The sequence below is a fragment of the Ambystoma mexicanum genome, chromosome 10, assembly GCF_040938575.1.
Source record: "Ambystoma mexicanum isolate Mex_15411 chromosome 10, UKY_AmexF1_1, whole genome shotgun sequence".
Taxonomy (NCBI): Eukaryota; Metazoa; Chordata; class Amphibia; order Caudata; family Ambystomatidae; genus Ambystoma; species Ambystoma mexicanum.
Genome location: NC_090932.1, coordinates 536,420,675 through 536,444,487, shown reverse-complemented (window position 1 = coordinate 536,444,487; position 23,813 = coordinate 536,420,675). Strand labels below are relative to the sequence as shown.

General features: G+C 48.2%; 1 protein-coding gene across 4 annotated transcripts in view; it reads right to left on the bottom strand.

Moving 5' to 3' along the window:
* Positions 1 to 23,813, bottom strand: part of SEPTIN2 (septin 2) — a 1,372,599-nt gene that overhangs the window by 135,473 nt on the left and 1,213,313 nt on the right. Inside the window, exon 14 of one of the 4 annotated variants that reach the window (XM_069618111.1) lies at positions 17,879 to 17,908. The exons of the other annotated variants lie outside the window; for them this stretch is intronic. The gene's annotated coding sequence lies outside the window, so the exon portion shown is untranslated. The remainder of the gene's footprint in view (positions 1 to 17,878; positions 17,909 to 23,813) is intronic. 4 annotated transcript variants of the gene reach the window in all.

Sequence of the window (23,813 nt, the reverse complement as noted above, 5' to 3'; positions counted from 1 at the left end):
TCCCAGCTAAATCTAGGAAAATCCTACACTATCTCAGACGACATGAGGTAGACGTGGCAATGATTCAAGAGACACATTTCACGCCGACGAGTGGCCGCCAGTGGGCCAAAAGCTGGGGCTGTCACAGATACTTCTCGTCTTACTCCACATACTCGAGGGGCGTTGCAATCCTCATACACAGGCGGCTCAACTTCCGGCTACTACACACTGCAAAAGACGAAGAAGGCAGAGCACTTCTGGTGAATGGCATCATCGCCGGTCAGAAAGTGACCTTTGTCAACTCATATGCCCCGAATGTGGATGGCCATAACAACTTCAGCTGGGTGATGACACAGCTCTCCGCGCTCGGCCCCACCACGGTCGTGTGGGGCGGAGACATGAACACAGTTATGGACCCTGCGAGGGACAGATCTTCAGCTAAACATCAACCAACTTCGAAAGCTGCTAATCAAATAATGGAAATCTGCAAGGCATTTGACCTACACGACACATGGCGAATCTCCAATGGCGAAAGGCGTGAATACACCTTTCACTCTACAGTCCATAACACAAGCTCCCGAATCGACTACTTTTTCACCTCAACCAATAGCACTCTGATATGTGGCCAGTGCCTCATCCACCCGAGAACACTCTCAGACCACTCACCAATTTTCCTCAAGCTTCAGCCAACCAGCCCCACCCCGCCGCTACAACGCTGGCGCTTCAAGCAGGGATCACTACAGGACGAGGTTTTTGCCTCAGAATTAAGAGAAGAGATAGACGTGTTTCTACAAGCTAACCTGGGCTCAGTCCCTTCAGCAAGCATGATTTGGGAATCCTTTAAATGTTTTATCAGAGGTGTCTGCCTCGCCAAAGAAAACGGCATTCTCAAACTCATCAGGGGCGAGCTCGCAAGCTGTGAAAAAAAACTAAAACAGCTCGAAACCCAGAACGTGAACAACGATGACCCTGTAGCTGCAGCGACACTGAGGACAGAATTGCAGAAATTCAACGACACGGCGGAGCGCGAGGCGAAATTTCTCCAACGCCCCAACCAAATCCGCCAATATGGCGAGGGCCAGAAACCAGGTGCCTTACTGGCAAATCTAATCAAAGCTGACAACAAACAGTCCCAAATCGAAGAGATCAGAACCAGCCAAGGGGTAGTGGTCCACACTGACGAAGAGATAGCGGAGGAATTCGGCACATTCTACCAAGACCTTTACAGTGCCAAGCTGCCGAAAGACTCGCACCTCCCCCTGGAATACCTGGAAGGCACTGAGCTCTACTGGGTCGAACATCACCTACGGGAACCTCTGAACGAGCTAATCTCACAAGAAGAGATCAAAGAAACCATAAAGGCACTACCGCCCTCCAAAGCTCCAGGCCCGGATGGTCTAACGGGAGAATTCTATAAGGCCTTTGCAGAACCCCTGGCTCCATTGCTGGCAGCAGTGTACGAGGAAGCGCTTGAGCTTGGAACCCTACCTCCAACTTCCCGCCTGGCCAACGTCGTCCTTTTGCACAAATCAGGAAAGCCCCCAGACAATTGTGCATCTTATCGCCCGATTTCCCTGCTCAATTTGGACAATAAAATCCTTGCTAAGATTCTGGCGAATAGACTGTTGCCCCTGATGCCCGCCCTAGTGCTAGCTGACCAAGCTGGTTTCATACCCGGCCGCAATACGACCTTCGGCATCCGGAGAATGTTTGGAATCATAGAGGCACTAGACCCCTCGGACCAGGCAATAGCGGTCCTACTTGATGCAGAAAAAGCATTTGACTCCGTGGAGTGGCCGTTCATGTTCATGGTCCTCACCAGAATGGGGCTGGGAGCCCGCTTTATCAAACTGGTTTCTCTCCTGTACACCAACCCACAGGCCACCATCATAGTGGGCAAAGCAAAATCAGCAGCAATAAACCTACAGCGCGGCACGAGGCAAGGATGCCCCCTGTCGGCGCTAATCTTCGCTCTGGTAATGGAGCCACTAGCTTCCAACCTGCGGGAACGGCGCCAACAAATGGGGCTCACTATCGGCCCACACAAACTCATTGTATCCCTATATGCCGACGACGTTGCACTATTTATAAGAGATCCTGAGGCCAACCTGAACCCGGTCATGAGGGAAGTCATCAAATTCGGGGCCTCCTCCGGACTGAAAATCAATCACTCAAAATCAGTCGTCTTCCCACTGACCAGGGACACGAGGCAATTCGCTGACGACTTCGGACTTGAGTGGAAATCCTCGAGGGTACGATATCTTGGCATCCAACTGTCACTGGACCCACTGGAGGTATTCCGAGACAACTATGAAGAGGTGTTAAGGTCTCTCCAAGACAAGATCGCACGCTGGAAGACACTCCCACTGACACTTTGGGGTAGGACCTCTCTAGTCAAAATGGTAATGCTGCCAAAACTGCTGTATCTCTTCAACAATATCCCGCTGTTACTGCCACAATCCTTCCTGAAAAAGCTGAAAACCCTGGTTCTGGATCTACTGTGGGCTGGGAAGCCGGCCAGAGTGGCATACACGACGCTGACACTCCCCGTGTCTAGCGGTGGTCTGGCACTACCAGACATGGGAAAATACTTCTGGGCAGCCCAGGCTCAGTACCTTAGCCACTGGTACGCAAAGCAAATGATTCGCCCCCATGTACAGGTCGAGAGGGCCTTGGCAACGCCCAACTTCTTGACCGCTGTGGTGTTTGGTCGGCTTCCCGTCCCCAATCGCACAATGAACGTAATGCTCACAACATACAAGGTTTGGAGGTCGCTAGCTAACAAACTGGGGATACAGACAAGATACTCCCCCCTCTTGCCAGTCAAGTATATTCCTGGAATCCCCTTGACATCGGAGAGTGTGTTTCACCAGTGGGTCGACAAACTGCAGATACGATCCCTCGGAGACCTATTCACAGAGGAGGGCTTTCTGACCCCTGAACAGGCCAAACAGAAAGGGGGTAATTCGGCCCTAGACGTGTTCCTCTACTTCCGGACCCGATACACTCTGCAGACCCACCTGCCTGGTTTCCCGAGGCAACCACCGACTTGGCAACTACTACATGATGTCATTCTAGCTCAGGGAGAGGGCAGGCTGGTGTCGCTAATCTACAAAGCGCTGACCACCGGATCACCCAACGTGAATGCAAGAGCGAAAACGAGATGGGAACGGGCACTATCCACAAGTATATCGGAGGCCGACTGGTGTCACATTCTGAAGCAAACTCAAAAAATTTCACTTAACACCCGGCTCAAGCTTATTCATTTTCATTTCCTCCACCAAACCTACTATACGCCGGAAAAAGCTAACAAGCACCATCCCGAAGCCCAGGCAGAGTGCAGGAGATGCGGGACTCTATCAGCGAACTTTATACACCTCGCATGGGAATGCCCGGAGGTAGCCCCATTCTGGAACCGTGTGTTGGACACGACAGCCGCAATTGTCGGTGAAACGATACAACCCCGATGCACAGCAGCGTTGTTGGGGATGACGAGATTGCTGCCCATGCCGTCAAGGAAGCTGACCGGACTCCTACTAACACTAGCTCGCAGAAGAGTCGCCATGGCGTGGGGCCGCGGCCCGCCACCATCGTACACTGCATGGCGGAAAGATGTGCTTTATTGCCAGGACACAGAAACTGATTTCATAAAATGCTTACCACTTCACGCTCGCCCGCCCGACATATGGGGCCCGCTAATATCCTTTCTAATAAGTGAGGCCGACACCACCTCCTCAGTGGACCCGTTGGTCACCGGGAACACACCCTGATACTGTTTTAACTCAGACTCTTGAGATCTTCCACTGGTTCACCAGAGGGACGAAAATATGGGGATGCAGCGGGGGCGGAGGGGGGAGTCGCAGAGGGAGGCGGGGAGGTCGGGGCACTGGTTGAAGGCGTAAAGTTAAAGCCACCCTAATGTGGGTGAGTAGTTGTTTGTTGTGTCGAAAGACCAAAAATAAAGGTTTTAAAAAAAAAATAAAAAAAAAAAAAAAATAAAAGCACACCCCTCCCTAACCCGGGCCCCAAGGAGGTTGATGGATATTGTTAGCCACGGCTGTCTAATCTCTACATTATACTGGCAGGGAGGACCTAAAGGCAGATGTCCCTCCCACAGCACCCCCCCACCACGTCACCACAGGGAACAAGGCAAGCGTTGTCCCACTAGGGGCACCCCCTTTTGAGCACAGGCAATCCTTAGATACGGATCTATATTGTCATCCCTTGTCCCAAGAAACAAACAGCGTTGTTGGTTATATGGAAGTTAGCCTTTGTGATAACTGGCAACTTTACAGACGACTGGCTGGTGAAGTTTCTGACCCCCTCTTCAAACACCATCCACACCTAAAGAGGCTAGAGGTCTGATAACTCCTTGTAGGGAAAATAAAGTTCCAATCAGCTTTGGGGGGAGAGAGGAGACATGGATTATGGAGCAGCAGAGGCCAGGAAACGTCCTGCAGTGAAGTGTGGAAGGAGACCAGAAGCACACACCCAGTGTGTCGAACCAAGGCATGGACAAGCCCACAGAATGCACGGCAGCCCTGCCGGGAGAAGACCAGAAAGGCCCGGTCGTGGAGAGCCTTGAGCAGAGTAGGGCACCCGAGCGGAAACAAAAAGCTGTAACGAGAAGCAGACGCAGGCTTGCTGCAGAATGGCAGAAGGAAGGGGGCCAAGGATATAAACCACACAGCAGCTGAGGTAGAAAACAGAGAAGAGAAGCCACAGCATCCTCCTGGAACACCCAACCAGAGGTGCACCACTCAGAAACAAAGTACACAGTTGCTCGCGGGAACAGGATGGTGAGCAGAAAGGCCACAAGAGACCCCAAGGTAGGGTGAGAACAACCGCAAGGAGAGCAGGGTGCACTGAAAGTCAGACCCCAAGGCAGGATGATAGAAACCACACCCCAAGGCGGGGCGAGACAGACCCTAAGACTGGGTGAGGAACCCGAGACCACAGGGAGCGGTAAAAACCAGGAGGTAACTATTTGGAGAGAGTGCAGCAATGTTCCTGAGTGGGGTAGCCTGGGAAAATACCAGTTGTAGATGTATGCACCAGTGAGCACTGTAAGACTGAATGCAGACGAGAGTTTGTCTCCAAACCCAAAGAAAAAGATTTTAATCAGAGGCAGACTCAATCCTAAAGAAGCAGGAGGTTCTATTAGAGAAACTTGGTGTCCTGAGCGGAACTTTGCAATGGGGCAAAGAGCCCCTAGTCTTTGGAGATGGAAATATTTCTGAGAGGTCAGAATCAAGCCATCATTACTTTGTTTTGGCGATGCCGCTTATTGCACCTTTTTTTACCCCTTCACTACTAGGGACAAGGTATCTCGTCCTCAGCACTACGTTTGCAGTGTGGAGGACGAGATACCTCATCCTTTTTAGCACAAACTCTAAATCCAACCCCCAGGCTATGTGAGAAGGTGGTTGTTCCTCCTGACGGGCCGGGGGTTGGATTTCCTTCAGTTTCATGTCAGCGTGTTTCATGAGCTCTGACGTGAGACTGAAAGTAAATTTAACCGCTGCAGCCATTTCCGGCTGTGGCAGTGAAATGGAAGGTACGTAGCTCCCACAATCTCCAGCATGTCTATGCATTTTTGATTGAATGAGGTGTTGTTGGAAAGCAGAGACTCTTTCCAACGACACCTTCCTTGAAGAAATGCTGGACGCGGATCGCACGATCCACGCCCAGCAATGTCACTAGACCACCAGGGATCCTTTTTTGAAGTGGGGGAGAAGGTCACTTAGTATATAAGCTCTCCCTCACCCTCCAACCCCTAAAGCATGGGGCAGTAGGTTTAGCCCACCCTGGGGGCAGATGGGCACACTAATGAACTTTTGTTGAGTTTTTTGTTGGGGTTGTTCTGAGGGCTGTCACTAGACCACCAGGAATGGCTTGAAATGGGGCGGTGATCGGAGTGTGATAGTTATGATTTGTTTTTACTGAAGGTTTGTTTCGTTTACAGTTTTTTAAAAATGCTACAATCATGTACTTCATTACGCAAGTCTTTTTTTATTCTACGGTTAGGGCTCATTGTCAATGGGGTGGGTGGGACTAGGGCTGGATTGTTGGTGGTGTGGGAGGGAGTGGGAGTTCTGGGGAGGTATTTCGGTGGGCTGGGACACAATTCAAGGGTCAGGACCCCCATGCCACCAGAACATTGCTGCTTCTCCCATGTGGATCGATAATCCCCAAGTGCAGTGGCAGTCCCAGGGAACCCCCGGCAGGGTACCCGTTCCTCCCCGGAGGGAAAAGCTGTAACGCAGCCCAGCCAGAGCTCCAGGCTGGGCTTTGTGTACGGTCAACACACATGGAAGATAGGCGCCTAGGCCAGGGATATCACAACCGACCATCCTGGAGCTCTGGCTGACCTGTGTTACAGCTTCTCCCTGCTGGAAAGGGCAGGGACCCTGCTGCGAGTCCCTGGAACCGCAGCTGGGCTTGGGGAGGGTCAACCCACACAAGACACAAACGCACAAGGCCATGTACATCACGCCCGAGAATCCTGGAGTTCTGGCTGGGCTGTGTTACAGAATTACCCTGCGGGAAGGGATAGTAACCCTGCCGGGGCTACCTGGACTGCCGCTACAGTTGGGGATAGTCACCCCACACGTGAGATGGGTGCCCAAGGCCAGGGACAACACCCCCAACCATCCTGAAGCTTGGGCTGACCAGCGTTACAGCTTTGTCCCCACCAGTGAGCCTTGGCAGGGTGCGAATGCCTCCCCGGAGCGAAAAGCTGTAACATCCCAGCCAGAACTCCAGGACGGTTGGAGGTGATGTTCCCAGCCTTGGGCATCCGTTACCCTTGTGGGTTTACTGTCCCCAAGAACAGGTCCAGGGAGTCGCGACAGGGTCCCCGTCCTTTAGCAGAGGAAGAAGCTGTAACGCAGGCCATCCAGAGCGCCAGCATAGTCGGGTGTGATGTCCCTGGCCTTGGGCGGCTGTCTCACATGTGGGTCTACCCTCCCCAAGTGCAGCTGTGGTCCGGGGAGCCCATGGCGGCGTCCCTGTCCCTTGCCCGTTACAGGTTTTCCCTCCAGGAAGGTACGGGGACCCTGCCAGGGATCCCTGGTACGGACACTGGAGTTGTGGACGGTCAACACTTTCTCTTCCACCCAGGTGGGTGCACCCACAGATATGAAGTACTGTTTTCGTTGCGAGACATGTGGGAATGTGGGCAGGTACGACATGCGTGGTTGCCGGCGTGTTTCAGTGGTTTCCTGATGGCAAATGTTGCCGGCGTGTTTCAGTGGTTTCCTGATGGAAAATGTTTGAAAATTGTGGGTTTTTCCCTACATTCAGGACTTTGCCGCACATTGTGTTTAATAAATTCTAGGGCGATTTGCGCAAGTCAGACAGACCTCTGGAGTCCCACGGGTGTCTTTTCAGAAATGAATGGGGTTCCCCATTTTCCTTAGTGGCTGCGACACCCTCAAGCCCAAATCTGTTGGTTGTCCACAAAGCCAAATCCAGTCTTCCCCAGGGCATTTGATGTACCAATGGTTTAGCCTACTCTCTCTTTGCGCCCAAGTAGGTGCACACACACATGTGATGTACCGTTTCCATCGGGACACCTGGGGGAATGTGGGAAGGTGGGACATTTGTTTTCTTCTCTTGGTTTTGACAAAGTTTTCATACATTTGCTACTGCAATTTGTTACACAACCCTTTCATTTCCCAAATGTAACCTACATTTAGTCGTGGCTTTAGGCTCTGTACTCTTTTGTAACCTGCACAAGTCACCAAACCTTCAAAATATCTGCCTGTGCTCCTTCAAATTTTATATGCTTGCCATTCCACACCACATTTATTTTCCTTATTTTCAGCCAAATCCAGTCTTCCCCAGGGCATTTGATGTACCAATGGTTTAGCCTACTCTCTCTTTGCGCCCAAGTAGGTGCACACACACATGTGATGTACCGTTTCCATCGGGACACCTGGGGGAATGTGGGAAGGTGGGACATTTGTTTTCTTCTCTTGGTTTTGACAAAGTTTTCATACATTTGCTACTGCAATTTGTTACACAACCCTTTCATTTCCCAAATGTAACCTACATTTAGTCGTGGCTTTAGGCTCTGTACTCTTTTGTAACCTGCACAAGTCACCAAACCTTCAAAATATCTGCCTGTGCTCCTTCAAATTTTATATGCTTGCCATTCCACACCACATTTATTTTCCTTATTTTCACATGCTAACTATATCTGTTTAGGCCGTCAGCATAAAAATCCTGTGTATCATAGCTCAGTTTTTGCCTTGTGGTATTGCTTGTTTTGAAAAATGTGTGATTTCCTACCTAGAAGAAACTGGGGAATGTAGCGGTGCATTGCTTTTCTCAATATTCAAAGAAGTCATTACCTTACAGGTCCAAACATGTCCAACACGTCCAACACATAGCTTTATTTCCGTCATTGTTCCCTTTTTTCCCCAAACTATTGGAATTTTACCTACATATTGGTTGCCTGACCTGCGGAAATGACCCCTTCCTAAACTTAGAATTTTATCTACTTTTCAGAAATGTATGGTCTTTCCGTCTTCCCATTCAGCTTTCTAACACCCTCTTCCATTCCGCCCACACATGTCCCATTGGAAATCGCCTAACTCTCACAAAACTGATGTTTCCACTCCTCCTGTTCTTGAAAGCCTGAAAAATATGGCGAATTCAGAACAGCAAACCATTTCTTCCTAGCTCTTACAAGGGAAAAAAACACAGGCTTCTCTGTACATCATTTGCATTTTCTGAAAAAACACAAAATGTGCTCTTTTTTGGTATTTTCTCTCACACCATACAGCAAACTAAGACACCTTGGTGGCGTTATGACCGCCTACACGTAGGAAGAAAAGGGGCCAAACGAGGCCTCATATCTGATGTAACAAAAAAGTTACAAGGGAATGAATGGCAACATACCAAAATCTCCAAGAAAGGTCTCAGCGCTGGGAGGGAAAACCTTCAGCAGTTAAGGGGTTAAGAGCAAGGTTATTTTCTTTCCATCAAGTGGCAGTTACAGATGTCAGGCCAGAATAGGTTTAAAGACAGCAGATTTAGGTTATTCTGTAAAACCTGACAAGCATTCCGATTTCTTTTCTTTAGATTAGGTCCAAGAGTTTTAGGGACAGTGTAGGCTTTGAGCTGTATAAAATAATATAACCTTTAACCAAGATGCCAACTCGTCAGTTTCCCGATTCTGACTTATCACAGGAGCGAAGTGAACTTATTTTCCTATACCTTTAATCAACAAAACGTCATTGGGTAAAACCTTTTCTAAAAAGGTGCCTAAAAACAATCACTAAATTAAACAGTTACAATTATTTCATCAGAAGATGAAGTACTAAATAATTAATGGGACAATTAGTATGACATGCATTACTTACCGTAATAGCATTTCTGATGATTGTATCTGCTTAGATTCAAATGCTGGCCATATAGTCCGACATCCAGCGGTAACCGCAGAGTATTGCATCTCGTCTTTCGGGACCGAAAGGGGACATCGGCATAGGCGTGTCTGTAACACTATCCCTATCGTGACGTGTAGTGTACCCAAAATCCCTCACGCGCCGAGGTCCCTCAGATTGTATTTCTTCTGCCATGAGGGAGCCCAAGGCTATAGTGAATGAGCACATAATGAGAGAAAGTAGTAAGATGTCTATGTTCGTTCCAGCCCGAGCGGGGAGTAGGGAGGGCGCATGTGAATCTAAGCAGATACAATCATCAGAAATGCTATTTCGGTAAGTAATGCATGTTAATCTGCTTAGAATCACATGCTGTGCATAGACTAGTGAGCAGTACCTGGAGTTGGAGGTGGGTTGTGAGAAGGAACAGTAGACAAAAGATGTCTTAGTACTGCTTGTCCCACCTGAGAATCGGACCTAGAAGGAGCGTCTAGGCAATAGTGTTTTGTAAAGGTGTGTACAGAACTCCAGGTTGCCGCTTTGCAAATGGACTCGAGGGGAACATTTGCAATGAATGCTATGGATGCCCCATTGCCTCAAGTAGAATGTGCTCTAGGCTTCAAGGGTAGTTCTCTCTTAGCAAGAGAGAAACATAGTGTGATGAATTTGACAATCCACCTTGAGATAGCTCATTTAGAGACAGGATCCCCTTCTCTACCAGCTGCCACTGAAATGATAAATTGGTTTGTGTTCCTCAGTTCTTTCCAGGTAGAACATGACTGCCCTGCGCACATCTAGTGTGTGTAGGCTTTTTTCGGCCATGCTAGTGGGATTCTGGAAAAATGTAGGCATTTCAATTGACTGGTTCACATGGAACTTCGATATGAATTTAGGCTCAAATTTGGGGTGCGTGTGCTCATAACTACCTTATCCCTGTGGACTGTAATAAAGGGGACTAGAACAGAAAATGCCTGTAGTTCACTCACCCTCCTGGTAGAAGTGATAGCCACTAGGAAGGACGTTTTATAAGTCCGGTCTTTTAGACTTGCTTTATGCATAGGCTCAAAGGGAGCTCCTATGAGCCTGGTCAAAACCACATTTAGGTCCCACCCAGGAGCTGGGTGAGAAATGGGAGGATAAATCCTCTTAACCCCTTCCATAAAGGCCTTAATCACCGGTAACTTCCACAACAACACTTTTTGTTGTGATGTGGTGTAGGCCGACAGTGCAGCCAGATGAACCTTTAGGGAATTGAACACCAACCCAGTGTCTAACAGATGGGTTAGGTACAGCACAATGTGTGTGGGTGAGCAATCAATTGGATTGACACTGTTGGAATTACACCAGATGACAAAACGTTTCCATTTGCTGGCATTGCAATAACATGTGTTTGGTTTCCTAGCTTCCCCGAGTATGTCCATGCACCTCTGAGGGAGCTGTAGGTGTCCAAACTCTATGACCTCAGAAGCCAAGCTACTAAATTCAGAGTTTGTGGGCATGGGTGTAGGATCTCCCCCCTGTCCTGAGACAGCATGTTGTACGGGCTGGGTAGCTTCACTGGTGGGGAGAGGGACATTTGCATCAGGTGAGCGAACCATGGTTGCCGGGCCCACATAGGGGCCACCAGTATCATGGTAACTGGTTCCTGGTGCATCTTGTGCACTATGTTGTTGAGAAGGGGGGAAGAGGGGGGCTAGGAAGCATAGACAAATTTCCCTGACCTTGTTATCCAGAGACCGTTCCCCTTGGATCGGTTCTGAGGGTACCTGGAGGCGTAGTCTTGGCATTGGGCGTTCTCCTGAGTTGCGAACAGGTCGATCTCTGGGAATCCCCATTCTGAGAAGACGTTGGACACAATGTCTTCGTGCAGACGCCACCCGTACTCTTCGGGATGAGGACAATCTCTGCTGAGCACGTCTGCCAGAAGATTGAGTTCCCCTGGAACATGTTGGGACAACAGAAACATCTTGTGTCGGAGAGCCCATATCCAAATGTTTTGGGACAGCCTGGAAAGTGAGTGCCCCCCCCCCCAGTTTGTTCAGGTAATACATGGCTGTAGTGCTGTCCATTAGAATCAGCACTGTCTTCCCTTGCAGCTGCATCTGAAAGGCCTTTAGTGCTTTGAACACCACTAATAGCTCCAGTAAATTTATATGGTTGGATGCTACTTGAGGGGACCGCACTCTATGTGCTGTCTGCTGAAGCAGGTGAGACCACCCACCCAGTGAGCGATGAGTCTGTCGGGAGAGTGGCCTCCACTGCGGGGATGGTGAAGGTTTTCCCCTTCAAGTGGTTTCCTCTTGACCACCACTGCAGAGAGAGAACGAGGGCTGGCGAGACAACTACCAGATCCTCCCATTGTCTGCTGGCCTGACACCATTGGCTGTCGAGCCACTCTTGCATGGGACGCATTCCCATGCAAGAGTGGCGCATGCGGTGTCAGCAGGGGAAGCAAAGGAAGCCAGCAGCTAACGGACACCAACAAAAACTAAGTGTGGCATGGGTGGAGTGTAGAGCAATTACTCTACACCAGAAAACCCCTGCCATTCTACCTTACCATCCCATAACAGACTGCCATAGACTTAGCCCATGCATACCTAGAAAGTTGTGTGACCACACGCCGGGTATCAACGATGACAGTGTTTGAAATTTTGCCTTGCACTGCATCCTAACATACTAGTCAATGTTAACAAGTGTCACACCTGGAGGGAATTGGACGCTGGCCTGCGTCGCAACTACACAGAATTGTGAATGTTAGCATGTGCCACACTTACAATTGAGAACATTAGCCTGTGCCGCATCTGGACAGAATTGTAAATGTTAGCATACGCCACACCTAGTTGGAACTTGAATATTAGCATGTGCCACATTTAGACATAATTCCTAACTTCTCCCTGCGTTGCATCTAGATAATATTGTGAAGGTACGAGAGTGCCACACCTAGATGGAACTATGAAGATTATCAAGCACAACACTTAGAAGGAAATGAGAATGTTAGCACTTGGATAGAATTGTGAACATTGGTCTGTGCGGTATCTGGATAATATTGTGAAGATTGGTGAGTGCCACACTCAGACTGAATGGAGTAAGTCAGCGGGTGCTACACTTAGACAGAACTGTGAATGCTTGCATGTTAAATGTCACATAACCCGCTAACCAATATAAACTCAAACTCTCTGCACACTTAAAAAAACTCACACAACCATCTCTTGCACAACAAGCTGCACGCACTTCACCACACTGCAACAACACATGAGTCGCACCAACAGCACACGCGGACTAACACCTATCCAATACTCGCACCAAAGCACAGCACCCGGTGTCTACAGAGTTGAAACGCGCAACAGTACACCACTCCTCTCACTATCCTACTCCCTCTTCACCTTACTAACCCATCCCACCTTCTCATTTACAGATCCCCCAGAGCGCCTGATGACCAATTCCGTTGGTGACGGTGCGCTATATAAGTACCGTTAACATAACATGTAAATCTAAACAGATACAAGCATCAGAAATACGATTACAGTGAGTAATGTATGCCTTCTGAGGCTTGTGGATCTGCTTAGTTTGCATGCTATGCATAGATTAGCAAGCAGTATCTAAGCAGGAGGTGGGTTGTGAGAAGGTACGTCGGCAAACAGATGGCTTAGCACTGCTTGTCCCACCTGTGAATCTGCTTTAGAATGTGTGTCAAGGCAGTAGTGCTGAGTAAAAGTATGTATGGAACTCGGAGTAGATGTTTTGTAAATAGCGTCTATGGGGACTTTTGCAATAGATGCTATAGTAGCTCCTGTACCTCTGCTAGAGTGAGCTCTAGGTGTGAAAGGTAGTGTCTTTTTTGATAGTGAATAGCACTCTAGTATACAGTTGGAGATGGCGTTTTTTTAAATGTGATCACCTTCCCTACCAATGGCTATGAAAACAAAAAGGCAGTCTATTTTCCTTAAAGGATTTGTTTTGTTTATGTAGTTCAAAACTACCCTCCTTACATCTAGTGTATAGAGGCTCCTTTCAGCTGAGTTAAGAGGGATTTTGGAAAAAAGCAGGTAGTTCAATGGATTGTTTGTTAAGGAACCTGGATATGAATTTTGGTGAAAATCTAGGATGTGTTCCAAGGACCTCCATGTGGATTATAAAGAAAGGTTCTTGTACAGATAATGCCTGTAGCTCGCTAGACCGTCTTATTGAGGTGATGGCTACTAGAAAAGCAGTCTTGTAGGTTAAGAGTTTGGGGTTGGCTTTGAGCAAAGGCTCTTTTGGCCTAAGCCCTGCCCACCTGGTGCCTTCCTGGTTGCCCCTCTTTTAGCCTAAGACCTGCCCACCTGGTGCCTTCCTGGTTGCCACTCTTTTGGCCTAAGCCCCGCCCACCTGTTGCCTTCCTAGTTGCTGCTCTTTTGGCCTAAGCCCCGCCTACCTGGTGCCTCTGTTTCCCTACTTAAGCATCCCTCCAGCCTCTTTTCCTTTGCAGATGCAGAGCAGGTGCAAGTGGATCTGGTTCACCTGGCCTAAGCCCTGCCCACCTGATAACTTCCTCGTTGCTGCTCTTTTGGCCAAAGCCCCGCCTCTTCCTTTTGCTCTCAAGTCTTAGATCAATAGCGTCTCTCGCCCTGGGTCCTCCTGGTCTGAAGGGCAGACGAAGAAAAGGGGAATTCCTGTTTAGGCCTGTTCAGACCAGGAAGACCCAGGGCCCATACTCCTGCTCAGACAGCAGGTAAGCATGCACCAACATGGGTTTTGCCAGTTTTGCTTGAATGGTCTACCCTGCTTCCCCTGCCCCTCCAGTGCTCCCCTGCCCTCCAGTGCTCCCCCGCCCCCCTACATCCTACCTCTGCAGGAGTCTGTCCTGATACATTTGGGTTTCATCATCAAAGCCTTTTGCCAATGCTTGGATTTGACTTTTATGGACTTCATTGACTCACAGTGAGTCACCCTCTCTCAACTCTCTTGCTGGACTTCCCCTGCATCTTCTATTCATGGTGACCCTGAATCATGCTGTTCCCATTTACATCTTGAATCCTGGCTTGTATTTGCTGTTCTCTCACAACATTATGTATTACTGACTTCTGCAATTGTATTCGTTCTCCGCTCTAGCTTCTCCACTTTTTCACTGCTCACTCTCTGTTGTCTCCTCCTCTCCCTTTCTCATCTCCTCCCCTTACTTACTTCTATGAACTTACTCTATCAGAATTGTCCTTGACCAAGTATGATAGCAACCTTGTTTGTCTCCTCCCCATCCCCTACTTCTTTCCTCCCCCGACCCACCCTCCAGCATCTGAAATGTCGTCAGGCCTAGTACGTTAGTTGCTTGTTTTGTTCCTCCCCTACCTTTCTGCACCCCTCTCCCTCACCTTTTTTTAATATCCCGCTCTACCAGAAATGTCGTCAGGTCGCCTGTCTGTTTCTATTTCCTTCCCACTCTCCCCCTCCCTTCCTTATCTATGTTTTAGCTGTGTACTATCTGAAATGTCGCCAGGCCGAGTATGATAGTTAATTTCACATTCTTATTTTCATGGCATGCAAGAATGTCATTGTATTTTCCCTTGTTCCCTCCCTTTCCTTGATGCGCTTTGAAACACATTGTGTATAGGCACTATATAAATAAACTATCATATCCATGAGCTTTGCAAGCACAACATTATGGTCCCAACCTGCTAGAAATGGGAGGGTATAGTCTCTTTACTCCCTCCAAGAAAGCTTTGGTAACAGGAACTTTCCACTAAGCGCCCTTATACTCCCGGATCCGGAGCGCTATATAAATAAAATAAACAAACAAATAAACAAACCAAGACACCTTGTTCTGCGAAGTGGTGATTGCGGCCACCGCCACCAGGTGTACCTAGTTGGAGTTAAATATTAGGCCAAGTAGATATAGCATGTAGTGTAGAATATTGGATGGGTAACATTGAATTAGATTTAAGGATTGTGATCGGCACCATATTACAAACCTTTTCCACTTGTTGATGTCCGTGCCTCCTTTAGGATATCGATATACCTTTGAGGAAGGTTTAACCCTTTAAGTGCCATGGGGTTTCCCCCCAGTGGCAAGGCCTTTTTTGGTGATTTCGGTATGTCGCCATTCAATGCCTTGTAACTTTTTTGTTACAAGAGATATCTCGGCCAAATTTGGCCCTTTTTTTTGGTCCTAACGCCACCCAGGAATCCTAGGTTGCTGTAGGGGGGGGTGAGCGAAAATAACCAAAAAGGGGGAACATTTTCTTTTTTTAAATGCTAATAAAATGATGTACAAAGAAGCCTATGGTTCTTTCCTTGTAAGAGCTAGGAACAAATGGTTTGATGTGCTGAATTCCCCAATTTCCTGGCTTTCAGGAACAGGTTGAGTGGAAACGAAACAAAATTATTTTGATGTGGTTATCAACCGTTTTGTGAGAGGTAGGCAATTTTGGGCATTTTTGCCAATTGTACATGCGTGGACGGAATGGAAGAAAAAGGGTACGAAAGCCGAATTGGAGGAAAGATAGGCATACATTTCTGAAAAGTAGACAATTTCTAAGTTTAGGAAGGGGTGATTTGGGCAGGTCAGGCAACAACTAGGTAGGGGAAAATTCCATAGTTTGAGGAAAAAGCGGGAAAATTACCACAAAAGAAAAAAAAGGTATAGGGTGGTCAAGGTACGGCAATGGTTCTATGAATTTTGAGAAAAACAATGCTCTGCTACATTCCCCCGACTCTTGCAGTTAGGAAATCACACATTTTTCGTAGTGTTTCACAAAACAAGCAATACCACAAGCCAAACACTGAGCCATGGTACACAGGAGTTTTATGCTTTCGGCTTGAACAGACGTACTTAGCATGTGTAAATCAGGAAAACCAACGTGGTGAGGAACGGCAAGCATCCATTTTTTTGAAAGAGCACAGGCAGACTTTTTCAAGGGTAGGTGACTTGTGCAGGTTACAAAAGTGTATGGTGCCAAAAGCAGCGACTAAATGTAGGGCACATTTTGGAAATTAAAGGGTTGTGTGACCAAGGGCACCAGCAAATGGTCGAAACGTTATGAAAACCACACAAACACAACAAAAGTCCTACTTTCCCACACGTGTCCCGATGAAAACGGTACCTCACATGTGTGTGTGTGCGCACCTACCTGGGTGCCGAGGGGAAAGGCTAAAACATGGCTAACCCCAAGTCTTTTCCGACAGCTGAATTTCAGGATTTTTTCAGAAGGGCACACCATACAGATATGGGCCTAGGGTGTCCAAGCCACCAAGGAAAACAGGGAACCCTATTCATTTCCGAAAAGAGAACACCTGTGGGAATCCGCAGAGGTCTGACTTGGCCAAATCGGCTCATAATTTATGACCCAGAAACCCGGCAAAGTCCAAAATGTGGCAAAAAACCCCCCTATTTCTGCACATTTCACTCGGCTCACCCACCGAAACACGCCGCCAACACCACATGGCCTACCTTCCCGCGTTCCCACACATGTCCTGATTAAAACGGTACCTCACATGCGCAAACACACATGTGAGTTACCGTTTTCATCGGGACATGTGTGGGGATGCAACAAGGAAGGCCATGCGTTGGCGGCGTGTTTCAGAGGGGGGCCAGAGCAAAATATCTGAGAATTGGGTTTCTTTCCAGCCAATTTCAGAGACATTTTCCTCTGTCCACTCACCGAAACACATCGCCAATAACAGATGTCATACCTTCCCGCGTTTCCACAGGTGTCCCGACGAAAACGGTACCTCACATGTGTGGGTGCACCTACCTGGGTCCAAAGGGGAAAGCCTGAAACACGGCTAACACCAAGTCTTTTCCGACTGCTGAATTTCAGGATTTTTTTTCTGAAGCGCACCCCATACAGATATGGGCCTAGGGTGTTCAAGCCACCAAGGAAAACAGGGAACCCCATGCTTTTCTGAAAAGAAGACACCCATGGGAATCCAAAGATGTTTGACTTGCGCAAATCTCCCCAGAATGTATTACCCACAAGCCCCGCCAAAGACCCACAAGGGAGAAGGGTGCCCAAGGCCACGAACATTACTGCAGACTTTGCTGGAGCTCTGGCTGGCCTGCGTTAAAGCTTCTCCCCACCAGGGAGTTCCGGCAGTGTGCCAATACCTCCCCAAAGGGAAAAGCTGTAATGCAGCCAGCTGCAACTCCAGGACACAATTGGAGGTGATGTCCCCGCCTTAGACATCCATGTACCATGTGGGTGTACCGTCCCCTAAGCACAGCGGCAGCTCCAAGGAGCCCCAGCAGGATCCCCATTCCTCCCCGGAGGTGTAATCTGTAACCTAGCACAGCCAGTGGTGCAGCCTGGGCTTGCAGACGGACAACCAACATTGGAGACATCCGCTACCAGGGTAACATCAATGTTCTGCTGGCATGGGGGGCCGTTTGTGGTCTGCCCCTGCAATTGTGTCCCAGCCCACCAAAATATCTGCCCAGACGGCCCATTCCCACCCACACCACCAACAATCCAGACCCAGTCTCACCCACCCCACTGACAGTGGGCCCTAACCAGAGAATACTAAAAAATAGTACTCACATTAGGTTGCAGCTGCTCGCGTAGAAAATGCTGTAAACCAAACAAAAAAACATGTGTTACCTACGGTCACCCCAGCAAAAACAAATCTACACTCATGCCCTCCCTTGCAAGCAATCCCTGGTGGACTACTGAACCTCACACCCCCAGTGAAAACACATTTGTCCCTTCCTACGGGCAGAAATCTGCCCCCAGGGAGGGCTGCATGAGGTGCCCCCCCACTCTCCATTTGGGGTGGGTGAGAAGCCTACCCCAAAACGTCAGACAGGTCCCCCCCAATGGATGGGGCAGTAAGGTTTGGGCACCCTGAGGGCAGATTGGCACACCAATGTGTCCATCTGCGCCAAGGGAAGTTTGGTAAACAAAGAAAAACATTGAAAATGGCAGGCTACACTTTAGGGGAGGGCTTAGGGGCACCCTAAACCGCCAGGAAATGTAATGTGAAGGGGGGTGGACCTCTCCCCCCTCCACACCAAATGAAAGGGGGGCCATCTCAAGCAGCAATCCCTGGGGTCAGATGCCCCTTCCGAGGAGCAGGTAACTGCCCCCAGGGAGGGGTGCATATCATGGCGCCCAGTCCATTTTGGGTAGGAGGGGGGAGGGACACCCCTTTCCATAAAAACAATTCCCTTGTTGTGTAGTGGGGGGCACTCCCCCCCAGCACCATTCTTTTTTTCCCTTTTTTTTAGCGTTTTTTTCACATATCCCCCACCCTGGGGGCAGATCACCCATCTGCCCCCAGGGGGACCCTAAACTGCAGGCCCCATCCTTTGGGGGACCTGCACACTTATTCCTGGTGGCCCTCCCCCCCTCCTCCAATTGGATGGGGGGCCACCTCAAACTGCTGCCTGGGGGCAGAAATCTACCACCAGGGAGGGCTACAAGGGGTGGCCCCCTTTCCACGTGGAGGGGGAGGGCCAACACCCTTTCATGTGTAAAAAAATCCCTGGTGCCTAGTGGCCCACCCCCACCCCCACTGCATTTTAAATATTTTTTGTTCAATTTGCCCGTTTCCCTGGGGGCACATGACCAGTCATCTGCCCCCAGGGTTATCCATATGTGCCCCCATGCTTTGAGGGCCGGGGAGAGGTCTGCTTACTGTAAGCAGCCCCCCACATTCCCTGCTTCTAAAACAGATCCCTGGTGGTCTAGTGGGCATTGCTGGGCGTGGATCGAGCGCTCTGCACCCGATTCGCGCCCTGCAATGATACAAGAAAGGTGTCGTTGGAAAGGGGAGATTCTCACCTTTCCAACAACACCTCCCTCGATCACCGGCTTGAAATACAGCTGGAGATCGAGGGGGAGAACGGTGGAGACTCACCTTCCATTTTCATCACGGTAGCCCAAAAATGACTGGCGCAGTGAAAATTACTTTCACGTTGGCGTGCATTACATATGCCGATGTGAAATTGAAGGTAATTCAGCCCCCGGCAAGTGAGGAGGGACCTCCCCCTCACATAGCCCGGGGGTTAGATTACAAAACAACGTGCCTAAAAGGACGAGCTATCTTGTCCTTGGCAACCTGGAGGTAATGTCAAGGATGAGATACCTCATCCTTGGCACTTAAGGGGTTAAGTGCCCAAACCCCATGACTTCAGGAGCCAGGCTGCCAAGTTCATTTACTGAGGATGTGGATGGAGTGTTGTCCCCTCGTGTTGGGACAGCATGTTGTAGGGGCACGGAAGCTTGAATGCTTTGGACATCGCGAGTTTGAGCAGGTGTGGAAACCATGGTTGTCTTGCCCACATTGGAGCCATCAGGATTAGCGTGGCTTGTTACTGGTGGATCTTGTGCACTAGCCTGCTAAGGTGTGGTGTTGAGGGAAAAGTGTAAGCAAATTTCCCTGACCAGCTCATCCACAGGGCGCCCCCTCCTCCCCTTTGAACTGTGGTTGGGGAAACTTGGATGCCAAGTCTGAGCATTGTGTGTTTTGGCTTGTGGTGAACAAGTTTTAAGGAGGATAACCGTAAATGCATAAGATTTTGTTTAGAATATCTGTTGAGGTGCTCCTCGGGTAGAGGATTTCTGCTCAGAGAATCTGCTAGAGCATCAAGTTCCCCTGGAACATGTTGAGAGACTAGGCACATGTTTCACTTCAGTGCCTACTTCCACATTTTTTGGGATAGCTTGGACAGACTTGGAGAATGTATGCCTCCCTGCTTACACTGTCTGACCTACTAGACGCTGCTGAAAAGTCTGCTGAGCCTTGAGAACAGCCAGAGGTTCTAAGAGGTTAAAGTGGTTTTGGGCTGTGGCGTAAATCCACTAGCCGTGAGCTGTGTGGTGAAGGTAATGGGCTCCCCATCCAGAGAGTGAGGCGTCTGTAAGACCTTCCAGGTTTTTAAGGCATGAAATGGCACATTTTGCAGCACAAACCTTTGTTTATTGCAGCATTTTTTCAGGACATTTTGTATTAACTGGAGGGTGTAAGACTGCCATATCGCAGGAAATAGGCAGCGTGCAAGGCTACAAGAGAGCCAGGGTATCATTATTATGTATCTTTTGTACTAATTTAATATGAAGAGTCCCAGATGTCTCTGGCTTGGCAGAACAGTGTTCGATTTGGCTACATATTTGGTTTAATGTGCATGCCTATATAATAGTATTAACTAAATTGATAATTATCAGTTGTAATCCTGAAAATATTCTCCTTCTATGTTCTCCAATCCCCCAAACACCTCTCTCACCAACACACATCTCACCAACTCCCATTCCTTAACCTCTCACTCTGTCATACAAATACTCACGTGCTATGTCACACTGTCAAGTCACAATTTGCACTGCCCAGACCCTGCCACACTCCAAAACATACTCCCAACTCACACCTTACACTCTACAATTCCTCCCGCAATATACAGTCCTTCATTCTTTTGTGCTGCTTCTGCATCTTGCATCCTTTCTCCCATTCTGTCGCACTCTTCGCTCATTCTTTTTCCCATTCTGCAGCTCACTGCCTCTTTCTGCCCAACCGCTTCCTCTCTGCTTTCTGGCTCACTGACCACACGCTCCCTCTACTTTGTGTACGTCTGCTCGCTCTCAGATTTCTGGCCCACCGCATCACTGCTTCCTCTGCTCGCTTGTGCAGCGCTTCCTCCTCTGACCCACTGCTCTCCCTCTGCTTTCTTGCCTATCACTTCACATCTCACCCATCGCTCCCTTTCTCTCATAGTGTAACCATCTTTTATTTTTTTAAATGTAGATTTTGACCCAGATCCTCGAATAATGGGGCATTTAAGAAAGAACGGAGGACATGCTATTTTTAGACAACCCATTTTTGGAAATGAGCAGGTCACCTTATTCTCAAAGGTGACCGGTGCAGTTCCACAGACTTGAGATGTAGAGCAAATTGTGCGCTGGCCAGCTGCCTTGAATGGTGTTCTGGGTTGTTTGACCGAAGTGTAATTATTTGCTGCGGAATTGACCATAGTCAACTTCGCTGCAAATTGATTTGCTCTTCAGCCAAACAACCCAAAATGTACCTTTCACCACCACCTCACCCCCTCCCCTACTTAATTGCTTGGTCGCTGCCGCTTCCCCTGCAACCCTGCAGTGCCAGATCCGTCCCTCTAACGCAGGTCGGATCCGACTCCGCAAGGTCCCTTTTTCGTTATTTTTTTATTTTTCTGTCCCCGCCTCATATTTTTAGGAAAAAGGGGAACACACTTCTGCAACCACCCTAGACCAAAAATACTAAACATGGGGAGCGGGTGACACCCCCGCAACACATGTTCGGTATTTATAAAAATCGATCAAATAGTACTAGACGAAATAGGTCAAATTGTACCATTCAATCGATTTTTTTCATCAAAATAGGCAGTACCTTGAATAGAATCGCTCTCCCGATAGTGTTCTGCAAGCTCCCAGCGCCTTTCACAGTGACAGGCCCGCCAGGGGCCTGCCACTGTAAAATGCGACCAAAAAATACATTTTTATCCTGTTTGAGGAACAGAAATGCAAGCGACAGCAGCAGTTCATACCTTAAAAGAAATGCATTACAGAGTCAGGAAAGACCCTGTTCATGCAGTGGCAGCCCCACATTCTGTGCGCGTAGGGTTGCCTACAATTTCTGTACATTTAAAAGTGCATCTTGCTTGGAAATGAGGTATGAGTTTTCGAATTGGCAGAAACGCCACTTTATTTGATTAAGGAGGTGAAAAAGGCAATCTGAATGGGCGCACATATAAAATGTGCCCATTCATGTGTCCCTTGTGGATTGGGCTGCACTTTTTAGGGGCGCAAGTGATGAGATGTGTTAGCGCATTTCATTTCTTCTGTAAAATAAAAGTTGAGAACCTGGCACTGAGTATTATTTTCTTTTTAAACAGTAATTTTTAAAGATGACTTAGAATTTATTTTTTTTAAAGATGCTGTTTTTGCACAAAACGGCAGTTTTTGCTGCATTTTGCGGGATCGTAAAATCGCTATAAGCTGGAGGGTCTATGTAGTTAGTATCGCTTGAATTGGTGGATTACGAAAGGGTTTTCCTTTTAAAAAGTGGTCCTTGGACCACCAGCAAAGATCCTGTAGCAGGGTTAGTGAAACGGCCACTAGACCTTCCCACTGACCACTTGCCTGAGACCATTGTATTGCTAAACACTCTTGCATAGGGCGCATGTGCAGCAGTGCATGTGGAACTAGGTAGATGCATGAGGCCATCATCCAGAGCAGGCGTATTGCCTTGCGTACAGTTATTTGGCGATCGGCTAGATAGTGAGGTGTTTGCAAAAGCATGTTCTGACTTTCATTGAGGGGAAGACTAGCCCCTCCATTGTTTTTATGATTGCGCCCAGGAATTGTTTTGTTTGACTGGGAACAAGACTTGATTTTTTTCTCGTTGATTGAGAATCCCAATTGGAACAGATGATTGTGCTTTGGGTGTTGTGTTTGGAAATTGAGGAGATTTCCCCCGTTTTCAGTGAGCCCAGATAACGGTATACTGGTGCTACCACTACTGCTTATGCTTGTGAATACCTTTATGAAAGTATGCAGCTTTCATATCCAATGTTGCCATGTAGTCGTCCTGCTTTAGAAGGGGAATTACTTCCTGAAGCATTGTCATATGAAACCTTTGTGGCTTGACATACGTGTTTGCTGGTCGCAGCTCTAGTACTGGGCGCTGTAAGAAAGGCATGGTAACCAAAGCAAGACAGACAAATGATCACAGTTAAAGGGTATTTATTAAACTGTAAAGTGAGTGAGATAAACGCCTAATCTAAACCTAGATCCAAGATGGGAGCAAGCTACGACCATCAAATAATAAGAATACAGTCTTTTGTGGAGTCTAGTCTAATAAAAAGGGCCTATGCTAAATAAACATATTGCCAATCCTTACCACTATGCTATACAATTGTGTGGGATAATGTTCATAAGAAAAGAAAGAAGTGTTCACAAAATGATAAGTCAGGACGTTATGGCCGGGGTCTCCCTTCCCCACGTTTTTAACACGGGACAAGGTGGGGCTCTAGCACCGCACATGCCTGGTCTTCTCGGCATGAGCTCACAGTTACGTTTCTCCATATCAGGGCCTTCTGTACCAAAGTCTCTTCTCATGCAAAGTCTTTTGCTTCAGAGGGCGGTTATGCCAAAACAACAAAACAAAGGTTCCTTCGGATAACCTACACCTAGGGTGATTATTCTTCACCCTTGGGTCCCCCTCAGCCGGGCTCTGATCCTTTACTCAGTGTTTAGGCTCCCTCAATCAGGCTCAGATCAACCATTCACTGTGGACATCCCTCAGTCGTGTTCATACTTGTCGTCACAATGTTATTCATTTAGCTTCTTGACAACTGTTCTCTTTACGTCAATCAGTGAGGTTTGCTATCGTCTTCTAATCACAATTTCCTTATTTGTAATATTCAAGAGTTTCAGTGTCTTCCTTAAACAACCACCTTTTAGTTAGGTCCCCTTCATCCGGGCTCAGACACAGTACTTGCCGACT